At 44.5% G+C, this 17,705-nt stretch overlaps 1 pseudogene; it reads right to left on the bottom strand.

Annotated features, from left to right (window-relative positions):
* LOC115186583 (zinc finger protein 721-like) overlaps positions 1-10,597 on the bottom strand; it is a 61,787-nt pseudogene extending 51,190 nt beyond the window's left edge.
* Positions 10,598-17,705: the final 7,108 nt, after the last annotated feature.

A 17,705-nucleotide genomic window follows, 5' to 3' on the forward strand; every position in this document is an offset into this window, starting at 1 on the left:
TAGTTTGGATTAACCTATTCACTGGCTTAATAAATCTACCTAGTCTAGTCCGAACACCCTCACCCAAAAACCTAGCAGGAATGTCACGGACAGCACTAACCGTGCTCAGAGGTCTAACCTCAGGTTGGGGAATACTACAACTCGGCCTATCCGGAGCCAGCACACTTTCAGTTACAGACTCAACACTAGTAGTGTCAGACGACTGATCAGAATCCTGGTAGATTGCCACAGACCACACTGACAAAGCATCTTCAACCAAGTTAACATCTGTCACAGCCCCATCCCCACTGAATGGAGTTTCGCCATCAGAACTCTTGTAGGCTTTGGGGATCTCTCTCTGGTCCACTTCTACTGAGCACACCTCACTCAAGGGGACGTCATATGGCCGTTCCACTTCACTTCCATCAACTGGGACTACACCATCTTCTTGGAATATCCTCCCAGAAGACTCAGGAAGGCTTGCTACCCAGTGGACAGTCCTTGCGTCACTCCCATCCATTTTGCTGGACGCTGCAGACATCTCAGAGAACACGTCACCACTCGATAGATATCCGTGACTCTCAGGTTCCTCCCATGAAGGCAAAGGCAGAAATTTGACTGGCATAATCAGGTTCCTATGCACCGTCTTGATGCGTCCAGTGGTAGGGTGCTGTATACGATATGTGTTCAGTGAGCTGTTCTTCGCAACAACTATGTACACCGCACTGTCCCAGCGATCAGCCAGTTTCTTCTTGCCCCTCTCTCCCTTGTTAGCAAGTAGAACTCTGTCTCCCTTCTCTACCGAATGACCCTTCGCCCGTCTGTTGTAGACCTCGGCTTGTCTCTTTGTTGCTTACTTGCATGCTGCTGAGCCAATGTCATGGCTTCTCTCAGATCCTCACCCAAAGACTGGACATACTTATCCACATCGACCGTGTCCCCATCCAACAGCACACTTTCAAACATAACATCTACTGGCAACCTAGGGGTGCGTCCAAACATCAAGAAGAAGGGCGGAAACCCAGTAGTCTCGTGAACAGTGCAGTTATAGGAGAAAATCAATGTGTTCAACATCTGAGGCCATTTAGCCTTGGACCTAGCTGGCAGAGCTCTAATCATCCCACCCAGCGTGCGATTTAGACGTTCTGCTTGACCGTTCCCCATGGGATGATAAGGTGTGGTGTGGGACTTTCCAACACCAGATAACTGAAGTAATTCAGCAATAAGTGAACTTTCAAAGTTAGCACCCCTGTCAGAATGGATACAATCAGCGAACCCATAAACGCAGAAGAAATTATTCCAGAGAACACGAGCCACAGTCTTAGCAGACTGGTTTGGACACGGATACGCACATGCCAGCTTAGTAAAGTGATCAGTCACTACTAACACATCAATAGACTTGTTGTTTGAATCTTCTGCAGTCCAGAAATCAATACACACAAGTTCCAAAGGTGCCGTTGTCACAATGGAGACAAGTGGAGCTCTTGCTTCAGGCTCAGGTGCTTTACTCAACACGCATCTCTTACAGTGGGCCACGTATTCCTTGACATCCTTTTCCATAGAGTTCCAGTAAAACCGCTGTCTCGTAAGCCACAATGTGCGCTGCTGACCCTGATGACCAGCATCATCATGAACTCCCTTCAACACAAGGCCTCTCAGAGACACAGGTACAACATACTGGAATATTTTCTTCTTACTCACTGGGTGTTTTGAGACACGATACAGAATCCCTAACCGTGTGGTGAGTTTTCCCCACTGTCTTAGAGTATAAACTGTTTCATTAGCTTCAAGGACTCGCTCTCTCCTAGATGGGCGCCGGCCTCTATCTACAAAGAACATGACTCTGCTGATGACAGGATCCAGTGACAGGTTATCATACAGCTCCTTGTGTGTAAAGACAGGTAAAGGGCTCTGACCCATGGACATCAACTTCTCAAGGTGCTGCGCATGTGAAATGGCCCTCACCGTGGCACCATCATCCCATCGGCGGTGAGCATGGAGGACAGCAGACACCTCTTCACTGGAAACCAACCCACTGACATCGTCTCCAGCTCTACTTAACTCACTCCCAGGAGCCATAGACGTTCCACAGCCAGCCTCGGGCTGTTCACAGGAGAGGCGGAACATGTCTTGAACATCATCCACTCGAAGACCTCTGGCTTCCTCCAGCAGGACATCATATGGAATTCTTGTCAGTCGGTGCAGAACTGTGGAGCGGACAAATGGCTCTCTGCTCAAAGCATCAGCAACGACATTCTTGGGACCTGGTATGTACTGGATATCAAAGTCAAAGGGTGCCAGCTTTGCAACCCATCTCTGCTCGCATGCATCAAGTCTCGGCTTTGTAAGAATATATTTGAGTGGATTGTTGTCGGTCCACACAGTAAACTTATGCCCTCGCAGCCAATGGCTGAATTTATCATGAATGGCCCATTTCATGGCTAGAAATTCCAGCCGGTGAGCAGGATACTTGGATTGTGCATGATTAAGAGATTTACTAGCAAAAGCTATTGGCCTGGCTATTGCCGTCCCATCTTGCACTTGGGATAGTACAGCTCCCAAACCACTAGTAGATGCATCCACAGAAAGTAAAAATGGCTGAGAAAAATCTGGGTGAGCCAGCAGTGCCTGGTAAACTAGTGCCAATTTCAAAGCTTCAAAAGCGAGTTGACATTCGGCAGTCCAGTCCGCAGCAGTGAGCCTGCGAGAGGGACCAGGCCTCCTCCTACCCTTGCCTCCCCTAGGCTTCTTCTGACCTGTAGTTAGCTGAAACAATGGCCTAGCAACCATGGAACAATTCTCAATGTAGTGCTGATAGTATACTACCATACCAAGAAAATAACGGATTTTGCTAGGAGACGGAGTGACACCATCAGCTTCCATCATCTCGCTCTCAGTCACGTTCAAAATAGTTTGAACTTTAGCAGGGTCAGTGGCTACACCCTCCTGAGAAATGATGTGACCCAAAAACTTAACAGACCTCCTCAAAAACTTGCACTTAGACGGAGACAGTTTAAGACTGTGCTCCTGCAACCGCTGAAAAACCATCTCAAGTCTCTGCAGACTCTCTTCCTCAGTCTTAGCAAAAACCATCAGATCATCCAAATAACAAAGGAGACTTAGAAAGTTTTGGTCACCAAAGATGGTCAGCATCATTCTCATAAACGTAGCCGGGCTGTTGCATAGGCCCTGAGGCAACCGATTGTACTCGTGCAGACCTAAAGGAGAGGAAAAGGCCGTGTATTTCCTGTCCTCTTCATGCAGTGGCACGTTATAATACCCTGACGTCAAGTCCATTGTGCTGAAGAAGGCATTACCTCCCAGCGCGGCCAGTACATCAGCCTGATGAGGCAGGGGATGAGCGTCCTTTACAGTGCGGGCATTTAACCACCTAAAGTCAGTACATAGGCGCAAGTCCCCATTCTTTTTCCATACCAACACCAATGGTGAGGCATACTCACTGCTGGATTTTCTGACAATTTCCTTTTCCTCCATATCATCCAGTGTTTCCCTGAGTTTTTGGTAATGAGCTGGAGAAAGCCTACGATAAGGTAATCGAAATGGGCGGTCATCAGTCAGCCGTATGCGATGACAGAACCCCTTTGCCTCACCACAATCTAGGCTATGTCTAGAGAACACTGTGTCATACTTCCCAATTAAATTGACAAGTTTATCCTTCCAGAACTGTGAGACTGGACACTCCTCAACAGACAGGCCTTGAAGTCCAAGATTGCTCAGTGTACTGTTGCCATGAACTACACTGCCACCAACTGAACTCTTAGCTGTCAGACTGCCGTGTGAGCTGTCACATTGAACTTTAGCCACGTTCTGGTAAGCTGCTTGCTGCTTGACATCATCAAAATCCTCTAATGCAATGCAAGGATACACATCCGCCACTTTAGCATTTCGTCTCAGGGTAACTGGTGATGTTGTTGGATTCACTATCTTCACAGGTAGCCATCCATCCCCCCACAGAGGCGTAACTACTCTCCCCACTAGTATGTGTCGATTCACACAACGAGACGTGCTGGGCTCGACAACAACAGTACCGCCCACAGAGAGTTTTGTCTTTGGGGGTATGCGGCCCCACACCAGATGCTCACTCATGGGTTGGAGTGTTATTGCTCTCTTCAACTTAATGGTGCCTACTTTATCTGGGATAGAGTCTCCTCTCCAGATTTGACAGGAGACGCAGGAATTGGCTGTCATCGCACTGGCTAGAGGAACCTGGTGTACCCACCACCCACCAGTAGCTGTCATTTGATTTGAACTGTCTAATCAAAGACTTCAACACATTAGTGCCCACAATGAGTTCATCAACCTGCCCATCTACAATAAGCACTGGGACTACATAGCTGAAACCATAAAGCTGAATTTTTAAATCACACATGCCCACTGGGCTAGTTTGCTTCCCACCACAACCCACCAGGATAATATCTGAAGGAGCTAGAAAGTTCCCCTCTACCACTCCTGCCTCCCTCAACCGAGGTACAATATCTGCGGTCAGAGTAGTAGCCATGGACCCACTATCTAACATCCCCTTCAGCTCAACTTTATCCTGTACTAGCACGGAGGTGTAAAACAAACTGTCATTCTGCGTAATTCTCATTGTGTTCTGAAAAATGACTGTGTTGTTCTTGGGTACTGACTCACAAAAGTAAGAATAAACAGATTGGATATCATCATCAGTGGAGGAAAAATAAGACTGCCCCACATTGCCCTCCTCAGAATGGAGGCATTCTAGTTTTCCTGAGACCTGCCAGTCTGTCCACATCCAGGGCTCTGTCGCTGCCCAGCCTCACTACAGTCAAAGCTCATGTGGCCCGGAGAGAAGCACTTGAAGCACAGCTGGTGCATCTGACAGTGAGCTTTGGTCCAGTGATTAGTGCTTCCACAGACGGCGCACTCACGCTGACGTTTGTGGAACTGTTTACGGGGCCCTCTGTTCACAGACTGAGTATTGCTGACCAGAGCCTTCTCTAACAAAGTCAAAACCTTCTCTAACGTCTCACCCTCAGATATAGATGGTGCCTGGTCTGGTTCACGGCCACATTGAGAAAAGGATGACACCTTAGGTCTGTTCACAGGACCCACTCCCTCCTGGGGGGAGTCAAAGACGGCAGCCACCTGCTGTGAAAGTTGTGTTCTACATGCTTTACGTTCCCTTAACAGTTCATCCAACTGATCCTGTACCTCACTGGCTGTCCAGTCACGAATGGGTTTGCTCTTGAACACTTGGGCCAACTCTCTATCAGGACAGTTGCGTACAAACATGACTGCCAACTCTGAGCACTCATTGGGTAGGGTCCTGCCCTCACTCACAAGGTACTGTTTGGCTGCCTCTGCAGCTTTGTTAAGCCTAATCCAGAAATCTATTGGACCCTCATTAGCATATGGTTTGATTGAATAGAAATCAGCTAATGGCATACCTGAGCAGACAGTATCCCCAAAGTGTTGCTTGAGAACACTGAACACCGCCTTAACATCTGTGACAACAGGGTTGTTACGCACCCAGACTTTGGTCACATCCCGTGCCCTCCCTATGAGCCTAGACATCACCTCCCCAACATTCTCAGACCCAGTGTAACCCCTCTTCTCTAAGTAGACTCCCATTAACTCCTCCCACTCCAGGACAGAGTACTTATCTGAGCCATCACCCCTAAAGAAAGGTGGAGGACGAACATCGGACTTCACAACCAGATTCAGCTTGGACGCATCAATAAAGGTTGACCCACACTGCTCAGGCAGGGGAACCTGCTGGGGTTGGTGAGGGGGACAGGCAGGAGAAAGACTTGAAACCCCAGACTGCAGTAAACTCGCTCTGATGGATTCACCTATCTCTGAACCAATCTGCTTAATAATGTCACTAAGCTGACTCGGAGGCGTCCCATTATCACTGAGGATTGTGGATGATGGTACATCAAAAGACAGAGGTGGGATACCCTGGTCAGGTGGAACAAACAGCCTACCCCTCCCAGTGCTTGAAAACTCAGGACTAGCAAACGCTCTACTCCCAGGAGCTGACTGTACACTTGGCGTAAATGCAAGGACACCCCTCCCTCTACCCACACTAAAATCCCCAGCATAACTAAATTTATGGACTTGAGAGTTTTCCATGGCTCAAAAGAGCACTAAAATACAATGTAATTTACTGCATTCAAATACCAAAAAAAAAAATTGCAATAAACAAATTCATCAAAAACATACAAATAATCACGAATACCTGTATCTAATGAATATGCTACACTCACATTCACTGTTTACAGTATATATTAGCTTACAGCAAACCATCAACAAATGCACATGCGCAGGTCGTGCGCCTCAGCCACATGCACAGCTCCCGGGGGTCGGCTCGAGCTGACCAGTCGGCAGGTCACGGCACCAGTTTGTAGCGTGGTTCGTTCTGCGTTGTGTACTTTTAATCAGGATACTGCCACATCTGGCATTATGATGGTTGAATCATGTTTATTGGTCCTGCACACGAAGAGACAACACACAATAGGTTAGCCCTCGGTGCAGTCACAGCTCTCGGGCACCTTGCTAGCTGAAGGTCCGGCAAAAGAGCGGGAACTGCATACATACATTCAGTGTCCAACAGCACACTATACAATACAATTAAAATGATATACAACATATTCGGAACAAAATAAAAGACATACCTGCACACGAAGAGACAACACACAATAGGTTAGCCCTCGGTGCAGTCACAGCTCTCGGGCACCTGCGTGAGCACATAGCAACTCACTCAAACACGGTCCCAAATTCTCCCGAGTTACAATAGGTACCCTAATTAGCGAGCTCGGTGAAAGTTAACATAAATCTTTATAATTGTTCACATTGTAACAAACCCTATAATTGCGTAACAGCACTTTATGTAACTTTACCACAGTTTTATATTGCCAAATTACGGCGCCAAGGACAACATACCTTGCTAGCTGAAGGTCCGGCAAAAGAGAACGATAACAGGGTCCGTAAGTACGGATAACCCGCGATGGACCAAACCAAAATATACACACTTTTACAATTAGGTGTATTTACAATATAGATATCAAAAAATGTTTGTACACCGAAAAATAACATTAACTAGGCTGCTGTAATTAAATAAAGAAAACACCTTGAATTATTATTATTGTTATTAACTTATTAACATCCCCTCTTGACCTGGCCTACTTGAACTGTCCTTGCGTGCAACTTGGTGCATAATCTAGGGGAACAACATCACTCTACTACACAGGGGCAGTCAAGAAATGGAACAGCAAGGCCACAGAACATGACATAAGTAGAGCTGTGGGAGACCACCTCAAGCCCCTGGTAGAGCCGGGGGTGGTGTTTACCACTCCACCACGCCTTCAGCAGGCTGGGAAAGCGGGATTGATCTGGTTGATCCATTTGTTTGTTTCAGTTTCCAGTAGTTGAATCCTGAGACAAATTGTTGATTTCAAAATTTTTCATTTTCAAAAAATGAACTGGGTTGGTTGAAAAGTGATACTAAACGTACATACAATGCACTATTTTGACACAGAGGAAGATATACATGATAAAGAATAAATTCAGTGTATGTTCATTGATTTTGAGTCTGTTGATTGGTCAGTCATTGGGTTAATTTGTTTCGCAATATGTTCAAAACAAGATTTATTTATACAGCACATTTCAGACATGGATCCAACACAATGGCTTCATAGGAAAAAACTAAAATAAACAATTATTTCCCACAACAAACATAAGTGGATAAAAAACAGAAGGTTAACAACTGAAAGACTAATGATCATCCTATGGAAATGCCATCGATTAAAATACTAAGAATTGGATGCAATATCCAACCCAAAATATCAGCTTGTTTTACTACATTGTTTGTTGTTACATTCCCCATCAAGAAAAATCTAAAATGTTGCTCAAACAGAAGAGGGAACTAACAACAACCACAACTAAACAGGTGGGGTTTTAGGAGGGTCTCTGAAAGACACTATGGGGGTGTCCACTGAAAGTTGACTAGTAACAACAACTGGGACCTAAAAGTCACCCACCATGAGACCCACTAAATCTGCCCAAGAAGAGGAAAACAAAAGAAAAACCCACACCAAACTTAAAGACAGGAAGCAAACCAAAAAGGTGGAGCAACTAAAGGTGTTGACTCTCCACATGTATCAAGACAACTGGAGCACTGGGCCAGACACTCTTAAATAGAACCTGGACCAGCTCAGGTGAAACACCTTCCCACTAACGAGATGGACAAGCCAGCACAGGTGTAACACATACTGACTAACGAGGTGACACCAATCAGTGAGTCCTACGTGCTAACGAGCTAGACGTGCTAACGAGCTAGACGAGCTAGACGTGCTAACGAGCTAGACGTGCTAACGAGCTAGACGTGCTAACGAGCTAGACGTGCTAAAGTCCAACCTCAAAACATAAATGGAAAAACCAAAGCCTGTAACACCTTCCCCTTTAAGACAACAAATATATCCTATATTTTTGTTGGACAAGTTTGCTAACCACCAACAGAAAACAACTTCCATTTCACATTATAATCAACTACAATGCTTCACCTTCTACAATATAAGTATGGTGTGTACTGGCTGTAAACTTTGAAAAAAATTATTTAATTAATTATTCACCTCACTGCAGAGCTTCTCTCTCTTTTCAGGGTTCACTAGATAGGCATGTTGTTGGATCAGGGCCCAGTCCCCAATGTCATGCTCTAGTACATCTGGGTTGGCACATCTGAGAATTAACCCTGATATTCTAAAAGCAGGGAAACAATGTTAATATAATTGTAAAAAAAAAGTTGTCAGTTGGTTGCATAAATAATGATTACTAAATGTTACATGAACAGTAAAAATGAAATATTTGGTTGCATCGTCTTATTTTCAACAGCTTCATTGACATTTTGCTAGGTGCCCCAATGTCAAAACACACACACATAAAATGTGCTATGTACACAAACATCTGCCACAATAATCATATTACTTGTAATTTTTAAAACAAGCACCTTTTAAAATGCACAAGCACCAAAAATGCTGTGGTTTTGACAAGTAGCAATAAATCACTGATATCGATTAGGGGGAAAATCAGGCTGTACGTGATGTTGAAACTAACACAACTAAAAAAACACATGGAAATGGGAGATATCTTTTACCTCACTGGTTAGAGGACAACCTGCAGAAGACAGTCAGCTACATTTTGGAGTGATACATTTAAATGTAGGGGTGGCTAAACAAAGGAACACTTATTTGTCATCACTCATCGATATCATGCTAAAATAATTTGTGTGACAGAAGGGAGATGAGGTTGCACGTCCTGTTAAAACAGCTCAAAAAACACACGGAATCTGGGAATAATGTGTACATCCCTGGTTAGAGGACAATTTGTAGAAAACAGCTAGCAACATTTTGAGGTGATGCATTTTGATTCAAGAGGGTCACCAACATGGTAAGTGTAACACAACTCTTTTTTTGTTAGTCACTTTTTGTTAAATCTCATAAATAGTAACTCTTCCATTTCAGAGCCTGGATTTTTCCCCCTGAGGCTAATATCCATATCATGCTGAAATCAATTGAATGAGGCAAACTTTTAGGGTTCTACATTGTGAAATACTTTCAAATACTCCAACAACAATGTTAAAAACATTCTACATTGTGACATTTCATTGATATCATGAAACAACTCCTTCATGTATTTCCTGATGTTTGATCAGAGATCTTTTATCAAAGTATCTCTTGTCACACTGATCACAGCTATAAGGTTTCTCTCCTGTGTGTGTTCTCTGGTGTGATACCAGATGGCCAGATTGACCAAAACTCTTCCCACATTGATCACAGCTATAAGGTTTCTCTCCTGTGTGTATTCTCTGGTGTTGAGTCAGAGTTCTAGATGCAGCAAAACTCTTCCCACATTGACCACAGCTATAAGATTTCTCTCCAGTGTGTGTTATCTGGTGTGATACCAGATGGCCAGATTGACCAAAACTCTTCCCACATTGATCACAGCTATAAGGTTTCTCTCCTGTGTGTGTTCTCTGGTGTAGAGTCAGAGAGCCAGATGTAGGAAAACTCTTCCCACATTGATTACAGCTGTAAGGTTTCTCTCCTGTGTGTGTTCTCTGGTGCACTGTCAGCGCTCCAGACCGATCAAAACTCTTCCCACATTGATCACAGCTATAAGGTTTCTCTCCTGTGTGTATTCTCTGGTGCACTGTCAGGTCTCCAGATTGACGAAAACTCATCCCACACTGACCACAGCTATAAGGTTTTTCTCCTGTGTGTGTTCTCCGGTGCACTGTCAGCTCTCCAGATTGACGAAAACTCATCCCACATTGACCACAGCTATAAGGTTTTTCTCCTGTGTGTGTTCTCCGGTGCACTGTCAGCTCTCCAGATTGACCAAAACTCTTCCCACATTGACCACAGCGATAAGATTTCTCTCCTGTGTGTGTTCTCTGGTGTGATACCAGGTGGCCAGATCCACGAAAACTCTTCCCACATTGATCACAGCTATAAGGCTTCTCTCCTGTGTGTATTCTCTGGTGTTTAGTCAGACCGCTAGAGTCTGTAAAACTCTTCCCACATTGATCACAGCTATAAGGTTTCTCTCCTGTGTGTGTTCTCTGATGAATTTTAATGCCTGATGAGGTGAATCTCTTCCCACAGTCAGAGCAGCAGTGAGTTCTCTTCCCTGTGGATCTCTGCAGGTGTTTCTTGAGGTGTTCTGATCTGGAGAGACTCTTCTCTGCCTCTTCAGCATCACGAGGTTGTTGAGGCTCCCCAGAGGATCCACGATAGTCCCGTATCTCTCCTGTGTGAACAACAAAGTCAGACAAATGATTACAGGCCCACAACAGCGGTAATCCACTGTAAAAGGTGATGCCAACAGCGTAGCCATGATGTTATACAACAATTGACGTCTGTAATGAATGTTAATTTTTTTTGACAATTGTCTTAAAATGAGCAAGAATAGTCATATTTTGTCTTGTTTTCACATTAGTAATAACATCGATGATTGTAGGCTAGAAATAAGTTATTCATGTTGTTGAAATCCTAAGCAGTGTGCCAGACGACTTTTGGTCTCCAATATAGGCCCCTTTCTGTGTTTGCTAAAATTGCAGCACGAGGGCAATTTGATTGCAGAAACTCCTCCCCACTAATGAGGAAACCGATAGTTATGGATGTAGTATATCTGCCTGGAGCAAAAATGGTGAGCAAAGATTTTAGTTTTCACAATGTATTCTGAATGTGAATGGGGGAAAACTCAAGGGAGTAACCTCCATTTCCAGGTTGCTTATGAGTGCATTGCACACTACTTAATATGTTTGCTACAGTATTAAGAAACGCGTTAATAACAGTATCCATTTGGGTGTTGTCGATAAAGTTACGATTTTTTAATTTATTTTTAATTTTAAAAAAAAATTATAATATTTTTTTATTTTTTAAATAACCTTTATTTAACCAGGTAGGCCAGTTGAGAACAAGTTCTCATTTACAACTGTGACCTGGCCAAGATAAAGCAAAGCAGTGCGACAAAAAAACAACAGAGTTACACATTTGAGATTTTTGGGATAAACAAAAGTACAGTCAATAACACAATAGAAAAATCTATATACAGTGTGTGCAAATGGAGTACGGAGGTAAGGCAATAAATAGGCCATAGTAGCGAAGTAATTACAATTTAGCAAATTAACACTGGAGTGATAGATGTGCAGATGATGATGTGCAAGTAGAAATACTGGTGTGCAAAAGAGTTAAGTTAAGTTAATAAAAACATTGGGATGAGGTAGGTAGTTGGATGGGCTATTTACGGATGGGCTGTGTACAGCTGCAGAGATCGGTAAGCTGCTCAGATAGCTGATGCTTGAAGTTAGTGAGGGAGATATAAGTCTCCAACTTCAGCTATTATTGCAATTCGTTCCAGTGATTGGCAGCAGAGAACTGGAAGGAAAGGCGGCCAAAGAGGTGTTGGCTTTGGGGATGACCAGTGAGATATACCTTCTGGAGCGCGTGCTATGTGTGGGTGTTGCTATGGTGACCAGTGAGCTGAGTGAAGGAGGAGCTTTACCTAGCAAAGACTTATAGATGACCTGGAGCCAGTGGGTTTGGCAACGAATATGTAGCGAGGGCCAGCCGACCAGAGCATACAGGTCGCAGTGGTGGGTGGTATATGGGCTTTGGTGACAAGACGGATGGCACTGTGATAGATTGCATCCAGTTTGCTGAGTAGAGTGTTGGAGGCTATTTTGTAAATGATATCGCCGAAGTCAAGGATCGGTAGGATAGTCAGTTTTACGAGGGTATGTTTGGCAGCGTGAGTGAAGGAGGCTTTGTTGCGAAATAGGAAGCCGATTCTAGATTTAATTTTGGATTGAAGATGCTTAATATGAGTCTGGAAGGAGAGTTTACAGTCTAACCAGATACCTAGGTATTTTGTAGTTGTCCACATATTCTAAGTCAGAACCGTCCAGAGTAATAATTCTAGTCGGGCGGGCAGGTGCGGGCAGCGAACGGTTGAAGAGCATGCATTTAGTTTTACTAGCGTTTAACCTCTCTGGGATAGGTGGCAGTATTTTCACGTCCGGATGAAAGCGTGTCCAAAGTAACCTGCCTGCTACTCAGGCCCAGAAGCTAAGATATGCATATTATTAGTAGATTTGGATAGAAAACACTCTGAAGTTTCTAAAACCGTTTGAATCATGTCTGAGTATAACAGAACTTATTTGGCAGGCGAAACCCCGAGGACAAACCATTCAGATTTTTTTGTTGTTGAGGTCTCTCTCTTTTCAATGGATTTCATTGGAAATCCAGATTTCTAAGGGGCTTTCTTCCAGTTCCTATCGCTTTCACTGGATGTCAACACTCTTTAGAAATTGGTTGAGGTTTTTCCTTTGAGAAATGAAGAAGTAGCACTGTTCAGAATGAGGGTAGAGAGAAGTGTACTCTTTGATAGAGGCGCGTGACCTGAAAAGCACGCTCCACTTTGTTTTCCTCAGGTATTGAACACAGATAATATCGTCTTAAATTTTAACGATTATTTACGTTAAATACCTAAAGTTGTATTAGGAAAGAAGTTTGAAATGTTTGGACAAAGATTACAGGTAACTTATTAGATATTTTGTAGTCATATTTTGTAGTCATGTTGCGTGACTTGGAACCAGTGTTTTTCTGGATCAAATGCGCCAAATAAATGGACATTTTGGAGATATAACGACAGAATTAATCGAACAAAAGGACCATATATGATGTTTATGGGACATTTTGGAGTGCCAACAGAAGAAGCTCGTCAAAGGTAAGGCATTAATTATATCTTTATTTCTGCGTTTTGTGTCGCGCCTGGAGGGTTGAAATATGATTGTCTGATTGTTTGCTGGGGTGCTATCCTCAGATAATAGCATCGTTTGCTTTCACCATAAAGCCTTTTTAAAATATGACACGTTGGTTGGATTCACAACAAGTGTAGCTTTAATTTGGTGTATTGCATGTGGGATTTCATGAAAGTTTAATTTTTATAGTAATTTATTTGTTGCATGGCATTGAAGCTCGTTTGGAGGTTTATTAACACAGTGTCCAAAGAAGGGCCAGATGTATATAGAATGGTGTCATCTGCGTAAAGGTGGATCAAGGAATCACCCGTAGCGACATCGTTGATATAAACAGAGAAAAGAGTCGGCCCGAGAATTGAACCCTGTGGTACCCCTATAGAGACCGCCAGAGGTCCGGACAACAGGCAAGGTCGATGAAGACGGCTGCACAGACTATCTTTTATCGATGGCGGTTATGATATCGTTTAGTACCTTGAGCGTGGCTGAGGTGCACCCGTGACCAGCCCGTGACCAGCTCGGAAACCGGATTGCACAGGGGAGAAGGTACGGTGGGATTTTAAATGGTCAGTGATCTGTTTGTTAACTTGGATTTCGAAGACTTTAGAAAGCGAGGACAGGATGGATATAAGTCTAACAGTTTGGGTCTAGTGTCACCCCCTTTGAAGAGGGAGATGACCGCAGCAGCTTTCCAATCTTCAGGAATCTCAGAAAGAGAGGTTGAACAGACTAGTAATAAGGGCTGCCACAATGGCAGCAAATAATTTTGGAAAGAGAGGGTCCAGATTGTCTAGCCCAGCTGATTTGTGTGGGTCCAGGTTTTGCAGCGCTTTCAGAACATCAGCTATCTGGATTTGGGTGAAGGAGAAGCTGGGGAGGCTTGGGGAAGTAGCTGCGGTGGGTGGGGAGCTGTTGGCCCGGGTTGGGGTAGCCAGGAGGAAAGCGTGGCCAGCCGTAGAGAAATGCTTCTTGAAATTCTATTGGTGGTGACAGTGTTTCCTAGCCTTAGTGCAGTGGGCAGCTGGGATGAGGTGCTCTTATTCTCCATGGACTTTACAGTGTCCCAGAACTTTTTGGAGTTAGAGCTACAGGATGCACATTTCTGTTTGAAAAAGCTAGCCTTTGCTTTCCTAACTGACTGTCTGTATTGGTTCCTGACTTCTCTGAAAAGTTGCATATCGCGGGGACTATTCGATGCTAGTGCAGTACGCCACAGGATGTTTTTGTGCTGGTCGAGGGCAGTCAGGTCTGGAGTGAACCAAGGGCTATATCTGTTCTTAGTTCTACATTTGTTGAAAGGGGCATGCTTATTTAAGGTGTTGAGGAAATTACTTTTAAAGAACAACAAGGCATCCTCTACTGACTGGATGAGGTCAAAATCCTTCCAGGATACCCGGGCCAGGTCGATTAGAAAGGCCTGCTTACAGAAGTGTTTTGGGAGCGTTTGACACTGATGAGGGGTGGCCGTTTGACCGCGGACCCATAACGGATGCAGGCAACGATCGCTGAGATCCTGATTGAAAACAGCAGAGGTGTATTTGGAGGGCAAGTTGGTCAGGATAATATCTATTAGGGTGCCCATGTTTACAGATTTAGGGTTGTACCTGATGGGTTCCTTGATAATTTGTGTGAGATTGAGGGCATCTAGCTTGGATTGTAGGACGGCCGGGGTGTTAAGCATATCCCAGGTTAGGTCACCTAATATAACCAACTCTGAAGATAGATAGGGGGCACAGCTGGGAACTGAGGGGGGTCTATAACAGGTGGCAACAGTGAGAGACTTATTTCTGGAGAGATTCATTTTTAAAATTAGAAGCTCAAACTGTTTGGGCTTAGACCTGGGAAGTATGACAGAACTTTGCAGGCCATCTCTGCAGTAGATTGCAACTCCTCTCTTTTTGACAGTTCTATCTTGACTGAAAATGTTGTGGTTGGGGATGGACATTTCGGAATTTTTGGTTGCCTTCCTAAGCCAGGATTCAGACACGGCCAGGACATCACACAGGGCCTGGGTTAACCTCTACATCACCCGAGGAACAGAGGAGTAGGATGAGGGTACGGCTAAAGGCTATCAGAATTGGTTGAATAGTGCATTGGGAACAGAGAATAAAAGGAGCAGATTTCTGGGCGTGGTAGGATAGATTCAAGGCATAATGTACAGACAGGGTTATGGTAGGGTGCGGGTAAAGTGGAGGTAAACCTAGGCATTGAGTGACGATAAGAGAGGTTGCATCTCTGGAGGCACCAGTTATGCATGGTGAGGTCACTGCATGTGTGGGAGGGGGGACAAAAGAGCTCTCTGAGCCATGTTGAGTAGGACTAGGGGCTCTGCAGTAAAATAAAACAAAGATAACTACCCTAAACAACAGTATACAAGGCATATTGACATTAGAGAGAGACATAAAAGCGAGGCATAAAGCAATCACAGGTGTTGATTGGGATAGCTAGCTAAGACAACAACGGGTAAGACAACAACAGTTAATCAGTTAAGACAATAACAGGTAAAATGGCGATGAATGGGCAGAGAGGGTCAGTTAACTACATACGGGGCCTGAGTTCGAGGCTGTGGCCGACAGATAAACAAAATAAACAAAATGGAGACCCGTGATTAATGAACAATTCAGCAGGCACCAGCTATGTAGCCAAGTGATCATAGGGTCCAGTGAACAGGAATATATGAAACAGGGAAGCAGTTAGGTAGTTGTTACTACGCTAGCCGGGAGATGCGCCTGGCTCGAGGCTAACTAGTGCTAGCTTCGGGACAAGGGCGTCACCGACATCCTGCAAAGGCCAGTTGAGGGCACATCAGACGGAATTACGTCGGCAGACCATTCGTGATGGATCGGCGGGGCTCGATGTTTACAAAAGGTCCAGGCCAATTGGCAAAAGAGGTATTGTAGCTGGAGTAATTTTGTTTGCTAGCTGGGAGATGCACCTGGCTCAAGGCTAACTGGTGCTAGCTTCAGGACAAGGGCGTTAGCCACTATAGCCACTCCGGTGCAAAGGTCCAGAGCTTACGGCAGGAATCCGGTGATGTAGTGGCTTCTAGTCGTCTTAGTGAAGAGTCTGGGAGGCATCAGCTGTGTAGCTGAGTGATCATAGGGTCTACTGAGCAGGCCGGGAGATGGGCCTGGCTCAAGGCTTGCTTCGAGGCTGGGCCACTCGGTAGCAGCTAGCTAGCTGCGATTATCCAGTGTAATGGTCCAGAGCTTACGGCAGGAATACGGTGATGTAGTGGAGAAAAACATTCCGAAATGCTCAGGGTTGATATCGCGCTGTGCAGACTGGCAGGTATTATCCAGGCAAAAAGCGGCTGGTGTCTGAGCTAAAAAGGTAAAGCAGTGGCTAAAAATGACTAAATAGCTAGTAGCTAATTAGCTGGTTAGCTTCTGATAGCTAGGTTCTGATGGAGTTTCTAGCTATAAGGTCTAAAAAATAGCAGATCCGTATCACATTGGGTGAGGCGGACTGTCGGAAGGAATATTTAATTTAAACATGGGAAAAAATTTTGAAATATTTTGCAATATATACAAAAAAAGGTGACTTTTTTTTTTTTTTTACAACAACAATCACGTCATACTGCTATGCCAGCGTAACATAAGGAGCCACTCAATGATACGTAGGTCGAGTGCATTTTCATTCAGGCCTCGCTGGAAGCCCCGCCTTCCACAGGTGATGAGCGTGAGGCTCGGGTTTATTCCTTAAATTTAATACCACTCTTCACCGACCCAGGAAGGGGTGGGGCCAAACAGGTGTTGCACCTCGTTTCCCTCCTTCACGGAACAGTAATTATAGTGTTAGGTTCTAATTTTTCAGAGTAAATAAACTCACGGACACTAGAGATGCTTAACCAAGTTTAATTCTTCCCAAAGGGTCGTTACAATTGTAATTCAGACAAAAACATGTTCTCACCATCACAAGTATATATACCCCACTTTGGACACTCCTCTCTAATCCTTACATCTTCTGGTTTGACAGGAAGAGGGTAACAGGATACTAAACCCTTATTACTCCCTTCAGGGGATCTGACCTGACCTCCTGACCTCAACCCCTCCTTCGCCTAATCCACAGATGTACATCCGCTTCCCCTAAAGCAATCCTGTGATCTCCTCCCATCCACCCAGCACATTCCACAGCCATTGTCTTAACCTCTTGGGGCTATGTGGGACGCTAGCGTGCCCCCCGTGGTGCACCCTATCAACAGCAGGTGCATTTCAAGAGCGGCAAATTTGAAACCAAATAAATGTCAAAATTCAAATTTTTCAAACATACAACTATCTTACACCCTTTGAAAGATAAACATCTCCTTAATCTAACCACGTTGTCCGAGTTCAAAAAGGTTTTACGGCGAAAGCATAAAGTTAGGTTGTTAGGAGAGTACATTGACAATAGCTGTGTGTAATGTTTTGTCAATTCAAAGACA

This window comes from Salmo trutta, unplaced genomic scaffold (genome assembly GCF_901001165.1).
Source record: "Salmo trutta unplaced genomic scaffold, fSalTru1.1, whole genome shotgun sequence".
NCBI lineage: Eukaryota > Metazoa > Chordata > Actinopteri > Salmoniformes > Salmonidae > Salmo > Salmo trutta.